Source organism: Pinus tabuliformis, chromosome 4_2, assembly GCF_031772625.1.
Source record: "Pinus tabuliformis cultivar Carrire ecotype Pingquan chromosome 4_2, CPIR1, whole genome shotgun sequence".
Taxonomy (NCBI): Eukaryota; Viridiplantae; Streptophyta; class Pinopsida; order Pinales; family Pinaceae; genus Pinus; species Pinus tabuliformis.
In genome coordinates this window covers 912749369-912775884 of record NC_142304.1, presented here as the reverse complement: position 1 = coordinate 912775884, position 26516 = coordinate 912749369, and positions in this window count along the sequence as shown.

Genomic DNA, 26516 nt, shown 5'->3' with positions numbered 1-26516 from the left:
GCTACCAGGTTGACAAATTTTGTTGAAAATCAAATTACTGCATCTGCCAGTACTTCTGAGGAAACAGGACCTCCAACAGGGCAGGGCCTCTATGATAAGCTTGAAAATCTATTTTTCATTGAACATGAAGTCAATCACCTATTTGAGGTTCCCCCTAATTTTTATAGATATACAGAGGCAGATGAAACCTTGGTGAAAATTCGAAGACACCAGCTGCCCAAAGAGGATTGGTGGCAGGAAATGCTGCAAATTTTTCCTCAGTGATCTCAGTTGATCAATCATAGTCAGCCTCCACTCAGCAAAGAGCAAAAAGCAGAACGAAGACAGCACACAAGGCAGCCGAAAAGGGTGACTTGGCGCAAAGATAGCGACAGCAAGCCAAACATAGGAAATACGAAAATTTTAGGCAGCACATCTTCAGCCGACTCCAACGGTCACAAAGTCAACATTCTCTGACCATTTTGGACAGCTAATACAATCAGAAGTTACTACAACATTTATTTTCTCAGCTACAACGCTCCAGGAGTTGGCACGATATTAATGAGCCATTAACTCACTAGCTAGATATTTTCTAATGTAAATTTTGTATATATACCTCCCCTGGCAACGTATTAGGGGTTGGTGATTTTCACTCTAAGGCAAATGTATTGTATACTTTCAGATAATCTAATGTAAGAGGCTGGAAAAGCTCAGTGATTTATTGGATGTTTGATGTCTTGATGATGCTCTGCGTGCTGTTGCAGAATTCCTGTGCTGTCTAATGGAACAATAAGTTTTCTCAATCTATGTTTTATCTTCTTATGTTAGTTTGAATCATACACATGCTTTCACTAATCTAACAATGGAGAAAAGGAATAGTACAGGAAATGTTTAATTATACCTTGTGCTCAATCTCTGTTGCTGAAAATGTTTTCTTCAAAATTAATAATGAACATGAATTCTTAATTGCTCATGTTTACATTAATTCTCCATATCAGATTACTGAAAGATCCTTAATTGCCTTTCATGCCCTGATTACATCACACCCAATCACAGATTTAAAGAATTGTTTCTTAGACACTTATCTGGCTCTGCAGCATCACTGTTGTATCAACACAGACATATCAAGCAAATTAAGCATCACTGACTCCATGCCCAATGGCCTAGAGCACCCTGATAAACATATATCTATCTTGACTGAAGTCATCATCCAGCAAAATTCAAAACAAAACCTTGAGCATCATAACTAGCCTAAAATATTATACAAACAAAGTTAAATCATAAAGAGAGAGCCCTCTCTGGTCATAGGTAGGCTAGAACCTGTGACCCAAAGATTGGTTAGTGGTTACCTCGGCCGTATTCCCTTGGGAGTCAAAGGGAACAACCTGAGTGATAACATAATTGGCGACTCCACTGGGGACAGAGCGTATTTTTCAGCTGTTGTCTGTTTTTAGACAGTGGTTCCAAAAGCCTGAGCAGTCCCTTAAAATAGTTCTAAAAATATCCTTAAAAATACCAAAAACAAGTTTAGAAGCTGGCTCCTAAAAAGAGAACTAGGCACGCCAGGTCAAATCCTGACCCAAATCCCCCACCTGTTTTCGAAAATCCAAATTTGATCCATAAAACTCTTAGGAACCAGAAGGAACCCAAACAATCTCCTGAATCTAGCCCTGAGGCAGTTCAGCAAAGTTCTATTCCAACCCCTGCCAAACCATCAGTCCACCTTCATACAAGTCATTCTTCCCCCTCTTCATCATCCACTTCACAAAACATATTGTCTACACCCAACACACAGTCTGTTGTTGCTGTCCCTGTTGTGCCAGTTGTTCCCTTTCTACCAGTTGTCCCACTTATCCCCCCAAATATGGCGAATCAATATGCGCCCCTTCAGTTACCTGGTAACCCAGGGGCTATGGCTCAAGACTACCAAGGCAAGATTACTTATTTTGATGGAACCAATACATACACTGCCTTGCAGCATACCAAGAAAATGCAAGACTACTTTGAAAACTATGAGATAGATGATGATGATATAAGGATGAAAATTTTTGTCCAAAGTTTAACAGGTGAAGTAAGAACTTGGTTCAGGGCACTGGCTGCAAATTCTATAGCTGATTCGGGTGCCCTTTATCAGTCCTTCCTGAACAGATGGGAAAAGAAAAAGCACCCTTTGCACATTTTATCTGAATATGACACCATAAGGAGAGGCCCACAAGAAACTGTCTTGGACTATTGCACTAGATTCAATACTATTTATAATGCCATTCCTCAAAATCTTAGGCCTCCACCTGATTTAGCATTGATTAAATTCCCTGATGGGTTTGATGTTGATATGGCATATCAACTAAGAGAAAGAGCCCCTGCAACTCTAGCAGACATGCAAAACATAGCTGTGAGTGTAGAGGCAAATCTAATTGCCAAGAGAAACCGGGCGAGAACTGAAAGAAGAACTACTTTCAAAGAAGAACCCTCATCATTTGAGTAGAATCTAGATGCAATCATCAAAGGGATGGATAGACTTGGAGACAGGGTGGAAACCATAGAAAGAAAATCATCATGGGAAGGTCAAACAAGCAATATTAGAAACCCAAACTTCAGAAAGAATCAAAATCCCAATGTTGGAAGGATTGATCCTGACCAGCATGTCAGACCTCCTTTTTAGGAAAACTATGCTGAGGCTTCAACATCTAGTGAACCTAGTGAGGACCCTCACATCAACCTAATGGGTTTGGATAGTGAAAATCAAGCCTTTTTGACACAAGAAGACCAAGAGGTTTACAATGACAATCAATTCCACACTAAGTTAGGAGAATCATTCGATTTTAAAGAAGGGTATGATGCAACTGTGTATGAGGTGCACAAACAGTACAAACTAAGGAGTAGAACAATAGATGTACCTACACCCTTCAAACCAAAGGACAATAAGCAGCCAAAAAAGATCAATGAAAATACTACCCTTCCCCAATCAGCTGGCAGCTCAAACCCACCTGCCACAGAAGTGACTGTGGAGGACATTTCAGAGCAACAGTCCTCTCAAAATCAGCCAGGTCCACCCCATCCATTAAATTCAAAGGCAGATAATCCCCTAGGAAACAAACATGGCACCAGTTTTACTCAAAATGGACCCAACTATGAGCAAAAGACACTTGATAACTCAGCTAAAAAGGAAAAATCTGTTGCACTAAATGCCAAAATTCAAGTGGAAAAACCTTTCAACTTGGAAACAGAAATAAGTAAGCTAAAGATATCAGTTCCTCTTTCGGAATTGGCCAAACATGACATATACAGACAACAGATCAATAAGTCACTCCAAGTATCAGACAACAAAGATGCGGTTAATGTCCTAGATGACCAACCAGAGTTGCTGTTCGGACCTGAGGTTAATGGAAAAACAGAAAATGGAGGGGTACCACCCTTTTATGTCAGTCTAAACATTCATGATAAGGTCCTACATAATGCAATGTTTGATTCCGGGGCCTCACACAACTTAATGCCCAAATCTGTAATGGAAAAACTTGACTTGGACATCACAAGACCTTACAAAGATCTGTTCTCATTTGATTCAAGCCAAGTCAGGTGCTTGGGCCTGATCAAAGATTTATGTGTTTCTCTGGTTCAATAGCCAACCAAAACTATCTTGATGGATGTAGTAGTAGCTGACATACCCCCTAACTATGGCATGCTGTTGTCCAGATCCTGGGGGGCCAAACTCCAAGGATCGTTGCAATTGGATATGTCCCATGCAACTATCTCAGTCTTTGGGCAGCCAAAGAGGTTATATCGTGAAACTTTGATGAAATATGTGGTAAGCAGTCAAGAGAAGCCCCAAAACTTTCCAATCTATTCAATACACTCTGACATGGATTCATTTATTCTCTACAATGCCGACATCTCTCACAAAGCTTATTCTGAACTATTAATGATAGTAGAGACCGAGGAGTTAGATGAGAAATGTGCTTTCAAAGACCAAGGGACTGTGGGTATACCTGATAAGAAGACAAAAGAACATGATGCATCAAGTTACTTGCAAGAAACCAACCTACCCATGATCCAAATTTCTAGTGATCCCAATCCAAATCTTGATCATGCAACTTTATGGTATTTAGAATTTGATGGCTCTGTAAACAAGCTAGGAGCTGGGGCAGGAGTCTGGATCCACAATATGCACAATGACCAAGCTGAGGGCCATGCATACAGATTAAACTTTCGGTGCACAGACAACATGGCTGAATATGAAGCCCTCCTGTTAGGTCTGAAACTCATAAAAAATCTAGGTGCAACCAAAGTCTCAATCTTAGGAGACTCAGATCTGATCATACAACAGATGAAAGGAAACTTTACCACAAATGATCTAAGGTTGAGAGCATATAAGGGAGCAGCTATCCAAGTCCTTGAGAGCTTCTCACAATCACAGTTGACTAAAATTTCCAGAGAACTCAATCTACATGCTCACAGCTTGGCAACCTTTGCCAGCACTTGTAAATTACCTTTCAAAACCAATCATACATTTACTGCTGAAATCAAACACAGACCTTCAGTTCCGGATAACATCAAGAATTGGCAAGTTTTCGAGAATAATACATAGATAAATAACTTTCTCACTTTAAAGGAAGAATTTTCTGGCATGAACATTGACACTAGCACTAGAGATGATCAACCACACATATGCACAATTACACAGAAAATATCAGCTGAAACAGCTGATCTAGTTTTGCATCCTACCACCTTTGACAAAGAAACTATAAGGGAGTTGAAACAATCAGATGAAGAGGAAATGGCTGAAACAGAAGATGAGGTAATTGAGCTAAAGGATAATTTTCTGCCCATAGGTCTAACCCCTTTGGAGGATCTGTTTGATTCAAATGACATCTCAAGAAAACCAAAAATGCAACCATTGAATGCTGAAATAGAAGATTGTAACATTGGGACCCCTGAAAATCCCAAAATGGTTAAGCTATCCAAAGCATTACCACCTGAGCAGAAACTAAAATACATTGAGTTATTCAAAGAGTTTCAAGATGTCTTTGCCTGGAGCTATGAGGACCTTAAATCTTATGACACATCAGTTATCCAGCACACTATACCTCTAAAAGAAAATCAAAAGCCTTTCAAACAGAAGCTCAGGAGAGTCAATCCAGTCCTCCTCCCCCTTATTGAAAAAGAGGTTAAACGTATGTATGAAGCTGGGATCATTGCCCCAAATAGATTCTCAGAGTGGATTTCAAACCTTGTGCCTACTAGGAAAAAGATAGGGGAAATCAGACTGTGTGTTGACTTAAGAAATTTGAACAAAGTATCTCTCAAAGACCATTACCCCTTACCTAAAATGGACCACATCTTGCAAAGAGTAGTGGGAGCTGCTAGGATCTCTTTACTAGATGGTTTCTCAGGATTCAATCAGATTCTAGTACACCCGGATGATCAAGACAAAACCTCCTTCACAACACCTTGGGGAACATTAAAAATGCAGGGGCCACGTTCCAAAGAGCAATGGATATTGCCTTTGCTAAGGAAATTCATGATTTCCTAGTTGTCTATCTTGATGATCTTACTGCCTTTTCAAAATTTGATCAAGAACACTTAGAACACTTGAGGCAGGTTTTCACAATTTGTAGAAAGTATGGCGTATCTTTGAACCCAAAGAAGTCACTGTTTGGGCTAGAAGAAGGTAAACTCCTGGGGCATATAATCTCAAAAGATGGAATTAGGATTGATCGAGATAGAATTCAAGCTATCCTACAAGTACCACATCCAAGAAACATCAAAGAACTACAAAGCTTTCTAGGAAAAATTAACTTCTTGAGGAGGTTCATTCCCAATTTGGCTGAACTCATAAGACTGTTAAATAATATGCTGAAAAAGGATTCCAAATTCAAATGGACCATGGAAGCTAGGCAAGCCTTTGAGGATATCAAAAGAGCATTGACAAACACACCAGTCCTAACAAGCCCTAGATTTGATCAAGATTTCATTATTTTCTCTTTTGCTTCTGAGCATACAATTCCTGCTGTTCTGCTACAAAAGGATGACCAAGGCTGTGAAAAACCCATTGCATTTTTCAGCAGAGCCCTTAGAGATGCTCCTTTGAAATATCATATCATGGAAAAACAAGCCTATGCATTGGTAAAAGCCATCAAGGAATTCAGAATATATATCCTTTACTCTCATATAATTGCCTATGTTCCTAATGCAGTGGTCAAAGATATTCTAACCGAAGAAGGAATTGAAGGCAAGAGGGGCAAATGGATTGCCAATATCTTAGAATATGACATTGAGATTAAACCTACCAAGCTGATAAAAGGACAAGGCCTAGCCAAACTAATGACTGAAACCAATTTTCAAGCCCTTGACATTAATGAACTGGACGACGAACAGGAGATGGCGACTCCACATATCAACCAAGCCTTTATGCAATCTCCCTGGTATACTGATATATGTTTTGTATTATTAAACCTACAAGCTCCTCCAGGGTTGTCCAGAACCAAGAAAAGATTCTTGAAAATGAAAGCATCAAAGTTTTGTATTATTGACAATGTTTTATTTTGGAGAAATCATGAAGGAATATTACTCAATTGCTTAACACTAGAAGAAACTGACAATGTCCTCAAAGAATTTCATGCAGGTGACTGTGGAGGACACTTATACTGGAAGTCCACAGCTGATAAAATTCTAAGGGCTGGATTTTATTGGCCCTCCTTGTTTGCTGATGTAAAGAAATTTGTGATGTCTTGTCACAAATGCCAAATTTTTGAGGGCAAGAGGAAACTGCTACCTTTACCATTCAAACCAGTTTCAACTGAGAGACCATTCCAACAATGGGGTTTAGACTTCATTGGTGAAAATTCACCTCCATCCTCTGGCCAGCACAGGTGGATTCTCACTGCCACAGACTATTTTAACAAATGGATAGAAGCCATCCCTTGTAGGCAGGCCAATGACTCCATTATCATACAATTCCTAGAAACCAACATCTTGTCCAGGTTTGGCTGTCCAGACAAAATTATTACAGACAATGTTGCTGCTTTCAAGTCCAAGAAAATGATCAACTTTTGTCACAAGTATCACATGAACCTAGGTCATTCCACTGCCTATTATCCTCAAGGTAACGGCCTAGCTGAGTCTTCCATTAAAAGTCTCATCAATATCATTAAGAAAATTTTGGAAGAAAACAAAAAGAATTGGCACAAGAAGTTGGTAAATGCACTGTGGGCAGATATACTGACCACCAAGAGATCAATTGGCATGAGACCATATGAACTGGTCTATGGGCTAGAAGCAAAGTTTCCTACATCTCTAGGAATTCCTGTGATCAAGTTGCTGCAAGAAATACAAGCTGAGCCAAATGACATTCAAAGAAGAATTAATCAGACAATTCATTTACAGCAAACAAGAGAAGAAGTCTATCAAAGAACCCAAGTTCTACAAGAAAAGCTCAAAAGAATATTTGACAAAAGAACCAAAGCTGAAGATTTCTTCATAGGAAACAAAGTGTTAAGATGGGATTCCAGAAGGGAGGACAAAGGCAAACATGGTAAGTTTGATTTTCTATGGAAGGGACCCTATGTCATCTATGCTATACAAGGAAACAACACCTATTTTCTAAGAAGTTTGGATGGCTCAAACACGGAGGAAGGCCCAGTTAATGGGAGAATGCTCAAGCATTATTTTGACTCCCTTTGATCAAACACTGAACAGGCATATATTGTACATAAATATTTGTATTTCCAGTATTTTCAGTTACAACAGATAAATAAAGCGCCAAGTGGAACATATTTTGAGAAGACCAGGGTGCTGCACTATTTTCCTTTTTGGAATATGTTTGATCCTGGCATTAGAAAGCAAAGAAAAACAAAGGGGAGCTATCAAGGTAATGAGAAAAATTTCAGAAACAGGTAAAGAACAGATCTGCAAATTGACAAATCAGCTCACTGGGTACTGCCTGCAAGTATCCAAGATCCTGGTCATTAGTCTCCAACAACAGACAAATTCAGACTGCTGCAAGAATGGAGAAATTAGGCATTCTGACCTGTTGTTCTTGGCTTTTCATCTGGAAAATCCATCCCCAAGTGGAGCCACTGTTAGCCTCCTATAGCAATAGGTTTTCATTTCTCATTATTGGCAGTGGAAGTGCCAAAAATGTTCACCTTCCATGCTACTAAGGTTCCATTTTTGTGAAAGAAGCAGATAGTTAAAAAATGTAAAGAGGGTATGCCTTAAAAGAAAAATCAAAGGGCAAGAAAATGAATTGGTCAAAGAAAAAATAAAAGAAATGAACCTCAAATAAAGACCATGAAAGTGGCTAGTCCAAATTGCCACTACTACTTTGATGGGTGGTCCAACAGCTCAAGCTGGGCCTCACCATGTTTTAAATTGTATGATTGTAGACTAGAGAGGAAGTACCTGTTCAAACAGTTCAAGCTTGACAGATGACTAGGTGGATAGAGACAGAAAGGAGCCCAACTGCATAATCTGGGCCCTTGGAAGTCATAAGGGTAGACTTAGATAGGAGGGCAGCAAAAAGAAAAGAGAATTATCAGGGTTTGCAAGGCTAAGTGCACCCATCCAAAGGAAGAAAAAATGTTAGGCATATTAGGCAGGGTAGGCAGTTGAAGGTTGCAGAAAGCAAGATCTAAGCATATGACACGGGAAAAATCACAATGATGTCACCAGCAGGAGAAAGGCAAGAGCAATGGCCTATTTGGCAGGCTACCAAACCATCACTAACTTCCCTCATCCCCTTCAAGAAGTTTCTTACTAACATCCCCATGAGCACTGCAAGATCTGCCTGATCAGTCCTTCTTACATTTCTCATTTGTAAAAATTTCATGTCAGAAATGACTTCTCTCTTTGAAAAGAAGCCACATTTCTTGTGTAAAATCTCTCTTCACTTCCATCTGCTTCTAAAAACTAAGTTTACTCATTAAGCTTAGCTCTTTGCCCCTCTCTCACATCCCCAATTCATATTAATTTCTAAATTTTACTATATAAATCCCTAAGTGCTACCCCTCCCCCTACTATTATAGCATTATATGCAAAAAGCCCAAAAAAATGTATAAATATCCCCCCCCCTCTAGCATTATAGCTAAATAACACTTCTAAGGGAGACATTAGTCCACCAGGGACTATAGTCAACGCTTGCTTTGGGATTACTCTAACCTCTGGTTAGAGTAATAACCTACACTAAACCCTCATTTACACTTTTTCCGAAAAAATTCATGAAAAACCCCTTCCCCCCTCTCAAACCTAGCATTCAAAGGTTTTTAACCTCGACAGATTAACCCACATACGTTAAAACCCATTTAAAAACACCCTAACGCAAAATCTAAACCCGAAATATTTAAACGAATATTTTATTCGCTGGCGGGTCCCCACCCAAACTTGCACGATGGGTCGGGGTGCCCGCCAGCCCTCGATCTCCCGCCGCCCTCAATCCAACGGTGGGCGGGCGATTTCGGATTTAAACCTGCCGCGCTTTAGCGTTCGGGGAGCGGGTGGTTTTGCTCCCGTACGCTGGACGCGTGGAAGCAGGCGGAGGTGTTCGGAGCCCCCCTCCCCTATACCGCCTTCTGCCAAAAGCGGTGCGGGGAGACCGCTTACCACCTTCCCTCTTACCGCCTCCCCTGTCACGTCACCCCCGCATCATCGTGACGTCATACCACCGACCCCCACCACCGCGTCTCGTGACCCTCCACATCATCTCGCGGCCCCCACATCCCGCCACCGTGTCCTGCCATGCTGGCCTCTAGCTCAACATCCACGTCACCATCTGTACCCGGGCCCGCCATGACGTCATGCTGACGTCATCGGCGGAAAAGCACCAATAACCCACATTTTCCAAAATTGTCGTTAAAAACGTGCAAAACAGCCGTTTTATGTCATTTTCATTCGAAAAAGACAGATTCGCTGTATTTCGTTCGCTCCAAAAATTGCTTCTACGTTGCAAATCCAAAGCTCTGGACGCCATCATTCACCAATTCAACTATGTTCTGCACCCACTGTTCAACCCGGAGGCTCTCGGTATCATTTATCCAGGTATTCACCGCAATTCACTTATTTTGCCCGTGTTCATGCCATTTCTCTGCAAATTCTCCACTAAATACCTGATAAATCCCAAAGTAAAGATTGTCACTTAGTTAATGCTGGACCAAAATAACCTACATTGTCCCCTGCTCCAGAATTCACTGTTGAGAACTCATTTGCAGCCTTAATTCACAATTTATCCTCCAAACTGCCCGACATTGTTCCCTTTTGCCGAGTACATGCTTGAAAAGCTGCATTTTACCAATTTTTAGTCTTTCCCTCCCTCTGCAATTCATCCTTATTATCCACAATCCCTGTGAGTTCACCAGAGCTGGGCAGAAACAAGCCTGCTCAATCCACCTACTCCTCTTTGAAGAACATATCTATCATCTGCATTCAATCTGCCACTTGACTTCTAGAAAAGTTTGCAAGCTATTGCACTTACCTTGTTGCATTCAGAAACTGCATTTTAAAAACAACACCCAAAAGCTACACAATGGCTGCTCCAGCACCCACAGCTCTCAGTGTTGCCCCCATGAATCCACCAAATAAAGAGCTTGAGTCCCTGCCTCTTGCTGACAGGGATTACCTCATCCAAGACTTTGTGGGTGACAGGAACCATTTGCAGACCTTCCGGGAATTAAGGGATAACTATTTGAACAACAATGATACATATGGGATATGGCAATCTAATCTCCCTTATTACTTCCTCCCATCTGTCAACATTTTTCCAAAGATTATCCGCCTATGTGCTGAGAATTATGATCCAAATCACAAATATGTCAAGTCTCCATCTGGGAGCATCCTCTTCCACATTAATGCTGAGTCCATAAACCAGATGCTTAATTTCAAACAAACTCAGCTGCTGCATCCTTTCTCCATGAACTATCTGCTGGATATAGGTGCCAAGCTTTCCACTGCTAACATTCAGAATATCACCCAGACATTTATGAGAGCTGACCGCCAGCCCACAGGGCCACCTCTCTTCTTGTATGTCCATTTTACTGAGGTAGGCAAACTTTTGCTGGACATGATTACATATGTGTGGGGCTATAAAACCAGTGAGTATGTTGATGAGACTGTGCTGGTGTTTTTAGCTGCTTATAGCCCAGGCCAGCCCCCTGCCTACAAATATAATTTTGCTAAATTCATAGCCAACAAGGTACATGACCAGCTGTTCAAAGTAGACAGGGAGGGCATATTCAAATATTTATCTTACATCTACCACTTGTTCATGTATTACCAGTCTGAGGCCTTTCAATGCCATATTAAGAAGCTGGATTCTAGAGGAGAAAGAAGATTTGTTATCTTCTGGACATCTGTTTTTCACCAAGTCCAAGATTCACCATATTCATACTGTGAATTTATTGATCAATTTGTATACCCAGTCTCTTGCTTATTGATGAGGTCCCCTCCTCCTAGAGTCTCATTTGAAATCTAGAAAACTCTGTAGTTGTCCAAAAATTATAAAATAGGTGATTGGTACCTATATCAAGATCATACAGTCATCAGAATTTATGGCTGTGAGCTCTATCCATACAGGCTCCCAAAATATGTACCAATGAGACTGTTTGCCTTGGAGTACTATAGGCAGCTCATTCACTCTGACCTCACCCACTTTCATAGTGCTAAAAAGAAAGCCCATCTCAAGTTTGTTACACTAAAAAATGTCACCTTGACTACTTACAGTTAGTATGGCTCAAATCAACAGTCATGCTACCCTCTTAGGCAAGTCTCATGCCTCTGTTATCCATCTCAAACTCAAAGAAGAGAGAAAGTCTTGTAAAAACTATGTTTATCTCTGGGGTCGCAGGTTCTCTCTAGCCTTACCTGCGGGGACGCTGACCATGTTCACAAAATCTGCGTCCATGGACGCTCTGTATGTTAAGGGACAGGTGCGTCCCTCTGTAAAAGGCAAAATGCGCGAGTTTTATCTTGAAAAAGTTACTTGTGGTTACTTCTAGAACATTCTAGAGGTCGGTTTGATGAAATGGATGCGCCTCCAGTTGGTTCATGTATCTCTATTAAGGGGGAACTTATCCCATCAATAAGGGAGCTATCCCACCCAAAGAGGGGGATGATCCCATTGATAGTGGACCTGAATAACCTCTTTACAGCACTATAAATAAAGGCATTGAGCCAGAAGGAGAAGAGGTTGGAGCTATACATTTTCTTTGGGTAAATGCTGCAGGATTTAGGTCTTCCATTAGAGCCTTTGTGAGGAGAGATTGTCTTCACTTGATTCTACTTGGGAGAGGGTGAGCTTTGTCAAAGTAGAGGAAAACCCTTGATGGACCCTGGGAGGAACTTGCACAACACCAAGGCCAGGTTGTAAGAGTTTCTTTGTTTCATTATTAATACAAACTGGTTTATTTTTCTCAATAGCTTGTGTTAATGAGTTATTTCATGTGTTCCTTGGTCTGCATGTTGAATATATGTTTTATTATATGAAATGCAAGTGCTTGGTAATTGTTTGATTGTTTGTGGTTGCAGGAATTGACTTGAAGGAGGAGCTCATCCGGATCGTCAAGAACGGACTTCAACAACAGCGTTTTGGAATAAGGTAAGCCTAAACACTTGTAGTTTTCATGTTGTAAAAGGTGTATTTAGAGAAAGATCACTCCATTTTGTCTTGTTTGTCATTAGAATGTCTTAGACTTCTAGGAAGGTCAGTCGTGTCCGCACCCTTGACAGATTCCGTGTGACAAATTGGCGACTCCGCTGGGGAATCCATTAATGAGAGAGTCTTTTCCTTTATATGAACTTTGCTTTGAGAAAATCATTTTTATTTTCTGGTTTTTGACTGTGAGAATTAGTATTTGGGTGGCTTAGCTTTAGATTTAGTTAGATTTGGTTTTTCTTCATTTTTCCAGAAGGACGCACCCTCTTAGTACTGCACAGTGCGTCTTTGGACGCGCTATTGCCGTCTGCACAGAGCGGGGCCGCACCTGTGACAACGGGTTGCCTGCGTCTTCCTGTAAAACTTAAGAAAATTCCATTTTTGCTTTAAATTGCTTTTAGATTTTGTTTTTCCTTAGTGTTTTCTGCCCAGATCCTTTAGTACCCTGTCAAGAATTTTCACCTGAACTAGTTTTGTGAGCTTTGAGTGTTTTAGTGGTTTTCAACGAAGTTTAGACCTAGGGTTTGATTTTTGGAAAGGCTTTGTAGTGACTTTGATAGTAGAAAGTTGTCCAGCCTTAGATCTCTCTGGTTAGTCAACCTTCTTAGAAGTCGGGCCTGTCGTAAAGTCTCCTTTTGTGAGCAACTTGCCATTTGAGTTGTTTTGGGTCAAATTTCGAATTACTTGTTTATAAAGTATTGATTTCCATTTTACAAAAAGAACAAAAAGATTAGAGTTTTGTTTTGGCTAGTTTTTGATTCTGCAATAAGCTAGTCCTTGATTTGATTGTGATCAAGTAAAACACCTTAGAAATAATCATTGTTAGTTTTGGCCTCGTTAAGATTGCTTAGAGTAAATTTGCCTTTAGTTTGCTTATGAGTGCATTTTCATAGATTTTAAGAGTTGTTAAGATTGATTTTTGGTTATATTAGATTTATTTGTTTTATTAAAAGAAAAATACAAAAACATCTTCTTAAAAAGTCTTGTTTCAAGTAGCTTTTTGTTTTCGAAAGAAGAAAAGAGTTTTTTTCGTGCATGTAAAGAGAGGTTATGTTTTTATGCTTGGAAAAGACAAACGAATTGTTTCTTTGATTGTCTTCAATTAAGAAGTTGCTTTTATAAAGATTGCATTCTCTCAACTTTTTAGTTAAGCAATTCATCGAAAAAGTAAAGTAGTGGATAAATCATTCTAGGTGCATTTTGTAGTGGTTTCGAGTCGAGTCAACACACCATTAGTTTCACTTCCATCACCTTTTGACTTAAGAAACAACCTTAAAAGTAACGCTTAAATTAAAATCAATCTAGTAATCTTTATTTTTCTAGGGCTCTGAAGCACTAACATAGCTTAGGCTAGGGTCTTGGAGTAGGTGAGTACTTAACTCTCCAAGACTACAAAACCAAACAGATAGTCTATCTTGAGTAGAACAAATCCAATTGTTTCAGTTACATTCTGGGAAAGCTCCTCTTAAAGGAGAAGCACGAGCTCGTGTCCAAACCAGTGAGGGGATCATTCCTCCCTCGTTGGGAACGACGCCAGGCAGTACGTATTACAAACGGTAAACCTCGGATTAACCATTGTCGAGGAGCCAGGGGTCACTTATCGGTAAACCTTGGATTGTTGTCAAGGAGCCGGTAAGGGGATTGGAGCTTGCTACTCTGCCCTTGCGTGCTGTCGGAGTTTAGACTGTTCCCCCAGGTGTAATTGTTGTGATTGGTAACCTTAGTGGCCATAATATCTAGGATTCTACCCAAGGTGACGGCGGAGGGAAGGTCCCACTGTACCTGGAGCAGACGTCGGTTATACTCACTTGGATTTTCTGGGGGGTTCGCTTCACTTCGAGACGGTTAAAGTGGAGGAACTTGGTCCAGTCTATTCATTAAGCAGGTTGCCGGGGTAACTGTTCCACCCACCATTTCTGTACTGAATCCTGCGAGGTTGGGCCTAATCACCAACTAGCGCTTTTGGTCCGGAAGACTACTGTTTGTGTGTGGTTTGACGCTCTAGATTATTTAGGCGTGTGCTTCAAATTTTTTTGCTTCTTTAGAAGACTTTAGGTGGTTTGATTTGAAATTTTTTACTTTGTTTTCGTGTGTTGTAGTTAAAATCTTTAATTGTGGCGGAATTACCGAGACAGTCCCGTAGACTTCGGGGCAAGTCTCCTGAGATTGTTACCGGAATAGATTTGTTAAGAAAACTCCGTAAATCGCGGGGTGAATCTCCTGAAGACATTCCGGGTCATTTAGAAGGGTTAAAGGTCCTTGTAACTCCTCCTAGTGGCAGTAGAGTAGGATCACCTGAAGAAGGAGAATCTTCCTTGGTAGTCCATCCAGATTACCAAAGTTTAGAAACAGGTTACAATCCCGAAGCTGTTACAGTTTCCGAGCTTGCTGGTAGTTTTTCATCTGCCAGTGAAACAGGCGAAGAACCTGAAATTTCAGAACCTGTTACTCCAACTCCTAGTGTTCCTGATTCACCAAGAATAGAAAGAATTATCACCGAAAATCTTCCTGTTGGATTAATTGCTATAGAAGAACTTGTTCCAGAGGAAGAAATAGGCGTTTCTGATTCTGAAGATCTAATTACCCTTGATCTAAGAGAGCGTGAATCCATCTTTTACAGTCCTCCTAGAAGTGAATCTTGGTACCTTGCATTAACCAATTTTTTAGACAACTCAGTAGGTTTTTCTACACCTCGTACTCCGGTTCCACCTAGAGGAATTCATTCTCCTGTAAATATGTCTGGTCAGTCATCTGTGTTTTCACAAAGTCCTGAATCATTTTTACATGGCGGTCCTTCTGTTCCTACTGGGTATCAATCACTTTCTGGTACCTTTGCGGGAGCATCTCCTCAACCCATTGATCATGGGTTATTAGTTGGAAACAGTGGTAATGTACCATTGAGTATAGGTGACGTTTATATGATGTCAGGTTCAACTCCCATTAACCAACCTCAAGGTGGCCAATTACCGCCTGGGGGGCAACCTTCGTTAATGCCTGGGGGGCAACCTCAAGGTACTTCATTCGTGACTGGGGGGCAACCTCAAGGGTATCAACCCCAAGGGTATCAACCCCAGCCTCAATATGTACCCCAAAGTCAACCTCAGTATCAATATCAACCTCAAGGATGGCAACCTCAAGGATGGCAACCCCAAGGGTATCAACCTAAAGGATACCAACCTCAAGGTCAAGGTCAACCCCAGTATTCGTATTTACCTCAAAGTTATCAACCTACGGGTCAATACCCTGGTCAAGGTTATCAACCACCTCAAGGGCAATCATATGGGACTGCACCTTACAGTTATCAACCCTATCCTCAATACGGCTATGGATCTCAGTATCCTCAACCTGTTACGAGTCAATACCCTGGAATGTTAGCATGGGATCCGTCACAGGGTCAACAGATGTCGCAACCAAGTATACAGTCGGTACCTCAAGCAGGACAACCTGCAGTTCCTGGTCCACCCCAGCAACCGCAACCTGTCCAGTCAAGTGTTCAGACCCCTGTAACTTCCGTAGTTACTCAGCCGCCAATTGCACCTGGTACTCCACCTCACACGGCTGCAGCAACTACCGCTTCATCTACCATGCTTACTTCTGGAGTATCGGCAGCTCCGGTTTCTACTGTCCCTGTAACCACTCCTCAGACATCTGTACCGTTGTCTGGACCCACGGTTCAAACCACAGTCCAGATGCCTGCAGGCCAACCTGGTACAAGTACGGTTGTTACTACTCAACCTCAGTTTGTTCAACCTCCGTACCAGGGACAGTATCAACCTGGGCAAGCTGCCCAACAACCGGTTTACCAGTATCAACCGTATCCTGGGTACACTTATCAACCACCTCAGCAACCCCAGTACGGTCCGGTTAATCCTGGTTTTCCAGGAGGATATAATATCCCCAATGCGACTCCTGTTCCTAGTTATCCTGGATATCCTCCTCCTGGGGCTGGTATTGTGACTCAGAGTTTTAGAGATCCTAACCGGCAGTTACCGTTTATTGCGACTTTAGATTTACCCGACTTGACGCGCCTAACGAACGATCCAATTCAATATCTTCAGTTCTGGCCGCCAATGCCAAATAAGTTGCCCAGCGATATACCCAAGTTCGAAGGTAAGTCTGGAGAGGATCCGTCTAATCACGTGATGACTTACCACCTCTGGTGTGCATCAAATTCCATCTCAGATGATTCCATCCGCTTACGTCTTTTCCAGCGTACACTCATTGGTCTCGCAGCCAAGTGGTACATTGAGTTACCACGGGCCTCTTTTTACAACTTTAGCCAGTTAGCTACCTCGTTCTTAACTCATTTTCAGTTACCAGTCAGATACGATAATGGTACAGAATTATTAACTTCGCTAAAACAATCGACATCCACGTACATTTCTGATCACATCCATGAGTGGAGACGTCGAAGAAGATTAGTGAAAGTTTTTATCCCGGACCAAATCTTAGCTGAATGGTTTGTCAAATCATTATTACCAAGAATTACTGAAGATGTAGCTAAGGCCAGAGTAGTTACTGAGGAGCAAGTCATTGCTCAGGCACAATACCTTGACTTAGTTTACACTCAGTCGGGTACGTTACACGAGAAAATTCCGGATCTTCCAAAGTCAAACCAAATCGCTGCTGCTCCTTCGGGATCTCATGCCGCTGATGGTATGATTGGTATCGTGACTACGAAGAGTAAGAAGAAGTCTTCCAAGGCCTCCAATACTCCAATTATCACTTTGCCTGATTCTCCGACAGGAGAGTCTTCTCCTCCTGAACTTACCGCCGACATTCACGCTGTAGAGTCATCTACGGCCAAATCAAAAAACGGTGGAAAGAAGAAAGGAAAGAAGAAGGCTAAAGCAGACAAGGCTCCAAAGGAGAAAACGGAAAAGTCGGAAACCAATGACGAAAAACGCAAACCTCGATATCCTTGTCTTATTTGTGAAGAAGATCATTTTACGCGAGACTCGAAAGTCGAGGCTATCATCAAATTGCCTCCTCCTTCGAGTTTGCGCCAACTCCAAAGTTTGCAAGGGAAAGCGAACTTTTTACGCCGATTCATCCCAAACTACGCCGAGGTCACTAAAGGTTTTACACGGTTGTTGAAACAGAACGCACAATTCTTTTGGGACGAGATTGCGCAACAATCTTTTGATGCACTGAAACACGCGTTGACCCATGCACCGTTATTGCATCCTCCCAACTACAACCAGGACTACTTCTTATACCTCGCAGCTTCGCATTCCACCATTGGAATGGTGTTAGTTCAAGAAGATGAATTCAAAGTAGAGCATGTGATATATTATCTTAGTAGAACCTTAAATCCCACTGAGTTAAAATATTCGCATGTGGAGAAATTGGCCCTGGCAGCCGTTCAAGCTGTCCAGCGTTTTTGTCACTACATTCTTCTCCGCAAGACTACAGTTATTTCGGATTGCAACCCTATGATTTATATTTTGACAAAACAACTGCTAGGGGGCAAGTACTCTAAATGGATTGTTATCCTGCAAGAGTTCGACTTGGAGTTCGAGAAGTCCAAGTCTAAGAAATCTTTAGTTTTTGCGGAATTGATGTGTGATTTCCCGAGTGCTGACACAGAGACTGTGGCAGAGGAGTCCATTGTGGACGAATCTTTGTTTCTTATTAGCACTTTAGATCCGTGGTATGGGGATATAATCATCTATCTCCAAACCCAAACCTTTCGGCCTGAAGCTTCCAAGGAAGACCGTCGAAAAATTCGGTTTCGATCCCAGCAATACAGAATTATTGGAGATACACTTTATCGCGGGGGGCAGACTTAGTTTTTCGACGTTGTTTAACTCACGAAGAGGCTGAGAGAGTTTTGAATGATTGTCACTCTGGAGCATGTGGCGGTCATATGTCTGGGTATGCCACAGCTCAGAAGGTGTTGCGCGCTGGCTATTTCTGGCCGTCTATGTTTAAAGATTGTATCCTTGCTGTCAGAACATGCCACAACTGTCAAGTGTTTGATCGAAAGATGCGCGCTCCACCTGCTCCTCTCCACCCTATAATTGCCGCTGGTCCATTCGCCAAATGGGGCATTGACTTTATTACTTGTAACCCTCACTCGGCCGGGGGGCATGCGTATATCATCCTCGCGGTTGATTATTTTACAAAATGGGCCGAGGCGATGCCTACATTCGACGCAAGCGGCAAGACAGCTGCAGTTTTCGTATTCAATCATATCATAACTAGGTTTGGTGTCCCACAAGCAATCATTACTGACCATGGGAGCCATTTTCGAAACGTCATGATGACTGAGCTTACAAGCCAGCTTGGTTTGCGCCACGATAGCTCTACTCCTTATTATCCGCAAGCCAACGGTTTGGTTGAGTCAATCAACAAAGTTCTAGTCATCATGATTCGACGGATCATTGGTATCCATCGAACGAATTGGCATAACATGTTATTTTCGGCGCTATGGGCATATCGAACTTCAGTGAAAAATTCAACAGGTTTCACCCCTTTCCAGCTAGTTTATGGCTTAGAAGCTGTGTTACCTATTGAATGCGAAATCCCATCACTTCAAATGGCTGTCGAATTACTTCCAGCTACTTCCGAAGAGGAGAAACGGTTATTATACTTGGCTAAATTAGATGAGACTCGACGTGACGCTACTTTAGCTATCGAGACTCACGCGAAACGAATGAAAGCTCAGTACGATAAAAATGTAACCCCTCGAAGTTTTTCGGAAGGAGACCTAGTACTATTATATGATCAAGCTAACGATAAGCTAGGTGCCGGAAAATTCGTTCCCATGTGGCATGGGCCCTACATTGTAAAGCGAAAGCTAGCAAAAGGGGCTTATGAGTTAGTTGATTTTGATGGGGACTCTTTGGGTAAACCCAGAAATGGACTTTACCTAAAGAGGTATTATGCTTAAAATGATGGGTATGGAGAAATTTTTAGATAGGTTAGATTTTCTTTCTAGCTAGCAAGTGTGTTAGTTTAGTCAGTGTGCTTAGCTTAGCGAGTGTGGTTTTTCGTCATTATTCTGGCTTATCTTGGTTTTACTCTTGATATTGTAGATGTCGACGCCTCTCCAAACATACATTGGATTTGCTGATGGTGCTTGTCGTAATACACGGAATATCTCTTCCGCAGCTTGGGTTATCTATTCGCCCTCTGACGAGTTAGTTTCTATGCATGGGGTAAGCCTCGGTCAAAAACGAATAACATTGCAGAATACAGTGCAGTGGTTGAATTATTATCCGAATCTATTTCATTTGGAATTCGACGTTTGATAGTGAGGTTAGATTCTGAACTTGTTGTATTACAGCTTAATAGAGTTTATGCCATTAGAAATCCTGTGTTATTAAGGTTGTTTTTGAGAGTGCGTCTCTTGGAACGTGAATTTGATTACATTGAATATCAACATATTCCAAGGTCTTTGAATACATTAGCAGATGCAATTGCTTCTCGAATGTTGGACAGACATTTACGATAATCATGCAAGTAAATTTAAAAACATTTCATCACATATGTTAAACAAGATAAGCCGGTAATAGTGATATATATAGATAGAAGTGTGTCAAAAAATATATACATCGTCTTCGATCATAGGTTTAAAACACCTTATGATCGGCAAAATGATAGTACAAAAAGTCAAAAATGTCACATGTGACTACAAAAGTGACTAGTCAATCACTGGTGGTGCTCTCTGTACGACACCACTGCGCGGGCTACCTTACGCAAAAATCTCCTAAACGGTCCAGGGACCGCGACTACGAAGCGCTGAAGCCTGATAGGAATGTCGTCCATAGTAGTCTCAGGTATATCTGCCGTGAGACGCTCTAGATCATGCTCCAACTCAGCTAGTACTTCTGCTGTCGCATCCTGTGGGGCCGGTACCGGTGCAGCTGGATGTAGTCTATCATAAGGCCGGAGGTTGGCTGGACGCTGTGGACCAACATCTGCATTTTGAAAGATTTACTATTAGTTTTGAGACGATATATATAAAAAATACAAAAAATACATAACTAGAAAACTTGTGAAAATAAAAAGTACCTCTGTCGTCCCATTGTTCTCCCTGTGGAAGAACCATGTCCGGATCACCTCTGAAATCCATTCCGGCATACGGAAAGTCCTGTATCACAAAAAGCTGGCCCTCTAACCAGTCAAAATAACTATCTGAGAATCGAACTACTGTCGCACCCTCGTCAGGATGCCGGGCCATCACCGCAACCCATCGTATCAGCTTTGGCTGCTGAGGACCCAAGATATCAACAGTGAGTTGCTGAGGGATCAGCATTGGAATTCTCTCCAAGGCAAAGCTCACGACTATAGGCCCATATCCAAAAGTCTTTAGTCGTCCGTTCTTTGCCTTGGTCAGTTGGCTCTTCATATGAGCCGACACAGCTTCACACCAGTTGAAAATGGTGCCTTGGTAACAGTCAATTGCCATCCGCATTTGGGATCCGGAAGCAATGTGTAAAGCGGGCCGCAAATTCTGGTAACCATGAACGCTATGACTTTGAGTTCCGGTAGAGTGATGTGTTTTATCTCTATGCCTTTTGAATGGTGAGCCCCACGTGTGCACCAATCCTCGCGGAGACTATCAAGGGATTGGCCACCCGGCCTAGTCCCCGCAAGACTGAGTTGCTCACCTCTGTTTGGCAAGCCAGTGAGAAAGTATACATCCGAGGGCTCTATCTCGAGCTGGTGCCCTCCTATGTAAAAGCATTGTTCTTGTACGTTCCATCGCTCAACCAGCCATTCCAAGAATCTTACCTGGCCCCTCATGCCCGGTATGGTCCAATATTTGTATAATCCGCATGCTCTTAGGGCATCCAGGGAAGGTTGATGATTTATTGCAGCTTCATCTTCCTCTACATGCTCTCTTTCTCTCCAGTCTAACATGATTAATGCCCTGCATATCAAAAATAGCAATTAGAAATTGATTTGGAAATTTTTGGTGGTTTTTTGAGAGAGTTGGGGTTTTGAAATGCGCGTTTCTCGGAGGACGCACCCCGGCTTTGTAGCACAGGGCGCCCGGACGCAGCTGGCCTGAAGGCGGGCTGCGTCTTCCGACCGTTTTCCCGTATGAGAAAAAGTCGGGGGACGCAGGTCACCCGAAGGGCACCTGCGTCCGCCGAGAGGCGCATTCCAAAACCAAAACCCCCCAAAAAATGAAACTAAAACCTAAAAATTGATTCTAAACGGATAGAAATGCAGAGTAGGATGTGTAAAATACCTGGATGAGACGGCGTTCGATTCCGACGGTCAGATTTTCCGCAGCAACCACGGGAAGTTTCTTGTCAAAAGCTCCTTTTTCAACCTCAACAGTGAAACGGTAAAAATGACATGGTAAAAGGTCTTTTTATAGGTTTTTTGGATGAATTAGTTCATTTTTTACCATGAAAAGATGTTTTTGAATGTATTTTTGCCTATTTTAAACAGGTATGAGTAATGTGTTGCTTTTGTGCAGGACAAAGGGATTTCGAGGGAAATTGTAATTTTTCACAAACAAAAATATCAGAGTCATCTTTTAAGCCCTTTTCTGACTCCTAAAACATGAAAAGATCGCCGAGTGTTTCTTTTTCACTCGTTAAAACGGAATTAAAAGACGGTCCCCTTTTAGCTCTTTTCTGACCGCAAAATCAGGAAAAGATTGCCGGGTTTTTGTCGTTTCGAACTCGATAAGGAAATAAAACGACGTGTCCTTGATCGCTTTTTACTTTTCAGGTTAACGACACTATTATGAAAGTACTCCTTGGTCGCAAGATCAAGCGGTTCCCCCAGGTATTATTTTATACTTTTTCGGGCTTGAGGGACACAAATATACGAAAAAGTTCAACGTGGAGTCTCCTTTAGTTTTTTCAGACTCTCTAAAATTGAAAAACGCCGAGTTTCTCCTATACTGGGCTCGTTAAACTTTTACAGTAGAGGACCTGTTCAATTACAAACAGGAACGAACCACTCCTTCCTAGGGTTCGAATTTAAACTAGGTTGGACTCGTCCGAAGGATGAGCTTATAATCAAGCATATGTTATCCTCCTCAAGCTTGTTAAAAATAAAGAGGTACTTGCCAGAAATGGTGGGGGAAAAGAGAGAAGAATGAACCTGTTTGTCACCTTTTGTCTCAGAAGAAACTTTATTACCACTCTTGAACACGACACTTTTCATTCACCTGGGTTGGGAAATCTTTTACCTCACAGTTGACCAAATCACTTTGAAAGTCTTTAACCGGGTTCCAGGGGTTAACTTTGAGTTATACGTCACCAAGCCATCTGTTGTGTCGTTATGTGTTCAAGAGGTCTGCAAGCAAAAACTTTCATCTGCAAAATACTTGTCATCCATTTGACCATCCCTGAGTCAGTCCTTACAGCAACATTTCTTCAACTTGAACAATGATTTCGTGTTGCGGGCTTGCCTGCAACGGGTCGCTTTCTATCGACATCGACACATTATCTAGAAAGATGACTTAGGAATCGACAGTACCTTGAAGTCTGCATGCATCAATGGCAGGTTTCTCGCCTTTGACGTCAGTTTACATCATTGACTTTCGATCAGAGGATTCCGTGAAGTGTTCGACATCAAAACATCTATTCACATTTCACGGGTTGTGCTTGGTACTTTGAGAACCATTGACATTACTGGTGGTTTCTCTCACGCTTGTTAACAGTTTACATCATTGACTGGTAATCAAGTGGTTTCTAACATGTTCGACATCGAATCATTTAATCACATGCTTAGAATCGTACCAATTCGGGAAGTAGAAGTGAAGACCCTGGATCTAGTTTCTACCATCCAGGCTGCGAGGAGTTTTGTATTCATTATCTATGTAGACTAATCATAAACAGATGGCTGCGTCCATACTGTGTCTACAAAAGTCTATAAAAATGATGTACTGCAAGATCATTCCTGTATCAGAATAGTTAGTCCATTAGTTAAAGTTTTGAATCTGAGTATGGGAATGCCTACCTCAGTGATGATATAATCTTATCCATGTATTTTGTGTTGAAAATTGCAGGTTCCAACCAGGCCATCCACAAGGCAATCCTTGAAATGATAAAGCGCTTCACCCTTCCTAGAATTACAAAACCCTATTCTATTCCAGGCTTCGCACTTTTGGGGGCAATCTGTTACACTAAAAAATGTCACCTTGACTACTTACAGTTAGTATGGCTCAAATCAACAGTCATGCTACCCTCTTAGGCAAGTCTCATGCCTCTGTTATCCATCTCAAACTCAAAGAAGAGAGAAAGTCTTGTAAAAACTATGTTTATCTCTGGGGTCGCAGGTTCTCTCTAGCCTTACCTGCGGGGACGCTGACCATGTTCACAAAATCTGCGTCCATGGACGCTCTGTATGTTAAGGGACAGGTGCGTCCCTCTGTAAAAGGCAAAATGCGCGAGTTTTATCTTGAAAAAGTTACTTGTGGTTACTTCTAGAACATTCTAGAGGTCGGTTTGATGAAATGGATGCGCCTCCAGTTGGTTCATGTATCTCTATTAAGGGGGAACTTATCCCATCAATAAGGGAGCTATCCCACCCAAAGAGGGGGATGATCCCATTGATAGTGGACCTGAATAACCTCTTTACAGCACTATAAATAAAGGCATTGAGCCAGAAGGAGAAGAGGTTGGAGCTATACATTTTCTTTGGGTAAATGCTGCAGGATTTAGGTCTTCCATTAGAGCCTTTGTGAGGAGAGATTGTCTTCACTTGATTCTACTTGGGAGAGGGTGAGCTTTGTCAAAGTAGAGGAAAACCCTTGATGGACCCTGGGAGGAACTTGCACAACACCAAGGCCAGGTTGTAAGAGTTTCTTTGTTTCGTTATTAATACAAACTGGTTTATTTTTCTCAATAGCTTGTGTTAATGAGTTATTTCATGTGTTCCTTGGTCTGCATGTTGAATATATGTTTTATTATATGAAATGCAAGTGCTTGGTAATTGTTTGATTGTTTGTGGTTGCAGGAATTGACTTGAAGGAGGAGCTCATCCGGATCGTCAAGAACGGACTTCAACAACAACGTTTTGGAATAAGGTAAGCCTAAACACTTGTAGTTTTCATGTTGTAAAAGGTGTATTTAGAGAAAGATCACTCCATTTTGTCTTGTTTGTCATTAGAATGTCTTAGACTTCTAGGAAGGTCAGTCGTGTCCGCACCCTTGACAGATTCCGTGTGACAAAGTTTAAGCACCACCTGGGCCCCTTCATCATGAACAAAAAAGAGGGATGGCAAGATGCTGAGCAAATCCTCAAAGACAAGTACAAACTATCAAAAAGCTTCCGGTGGGTCCCTTATGACCCTGAAGGCTTCATCTGTGCTAGGAGGGTCAAGTACAGGCTGCTAGGCTATGAGCATTGTAAATATCCACATATTGAGCAGTATGCCAATCAGCAAGAATGGTTGCAAGATACATTAATTGAGAAACTAACTGAAGAAGAAATAATGCAAAAGAATGTCAAGGATTTGGAAAAAACTCTTGACTTGGATTCTGTGTAGCAGGTAATCTTCAAGCAACCACATCTAGTGGGAGAAGGGACTTCAGCTACAACAACTGCACCAGCCACCCAGGCGCCATCTACAGCAGCATCAGGTACAGATAAGGGTAAAGGAATAATGGGTGCTGAAGAAGAAACAGTAAAAGAACAGCCTGCCTCCTCAATTGGGCAGCAACAAGAGCAGACCCCTCCACCGCAAACAGAACCACCAACAGCACCTATATTGCAGACTCCTGCACATGAGGAAAGGGGAAAGAAGAGAGACAGAGAAGAGTCCACTCCTGCTAGTGGATCCTCCTAGCAACCTGAGGCCAAGAGGCAAAAGGTTGACTCCCCGATCATAGAAGAAATAAGTGAAGAAGTCCTTGAGAGCCCAAGGAAAGAAGGGGAAGACAGTCAGCAAACGGGCACAAGCTCTTTCCAACAAGAGCAAGGATTGCAGCTTGGCATGGAGGTGTCCTCCTCCTCTCAACAGAGCAAGAAGCCTTCAAGCACCAAGGCTTCCTTCAAAGAAATAAAAGCACAAAATGAGCTGTTAAGAATAGAGGTGTATAAGCAATTCCTCAAAGCAACACCAGCCAAGCAAGAGAGGTTGATGTCAGTGTATGACATACGAGAGGAGAAGATGATCCTCAGTCACTTCAAACCCAAGGTACCGCAGCCTAAGTCAGCTGCAGATTTTGTAAGAAGAAGGATGGAAGTCATGGCAAAGGACATTCACCCCATGGACAAGATAGAGCTGCACAAACAAATGGGGGAAATGGTCTATGCCACCTTGGTAGACAGGGCCACAATGGCCCATGAATTGAAAGAATCATTGAAGAATACCAACATTCAGTTGGATTTTGAGAGAATACCCTCCATGGCCAAGGACAACAGGATTAAATCACTAGAGGACATCATAATAGACCTAGGACATGATCCTAAAGACCCAAAGGGCGTGAGGGCCCTCATGAAGAAGAAGGAAGATGATCTTAATGCATTGAAGAAAAGGCTGAAACTGCTTCCCACCGAGCACCCCCAAACAACAGAGTTGCAGAAGGAAAAGGAGGCTGATGAGCAGCTTGATCTAATAATGCAGCTCAATCAAAAAGTCATTGATCTGGAGAAGGAGCTAGAAGGGGCACTACAGAATAAATAGGGAGAATCCACATCCCAACCTCCTCCAACTACCTCAACCACTGCCACCACTACAGAGGTAGCAGTAGCCCCTGCAGCAGTAGCCCCTGCAACTACAACAGCAACAACAGAAGCAGCAGCAACAACAACAGCTCCTGAGTCCAGCTTGAACATGGAAGATTTGACAAAGGCTATCAAAGAGTTGGAGCTCCAAGCTACTGAGATCAAGGAGGCCAAAGAAAAATTGGCAGAACTAGATGCCAAATATGATAAATCAAAGATGATTGTAGCAAAGCAGTCTAGAGAAATTAAG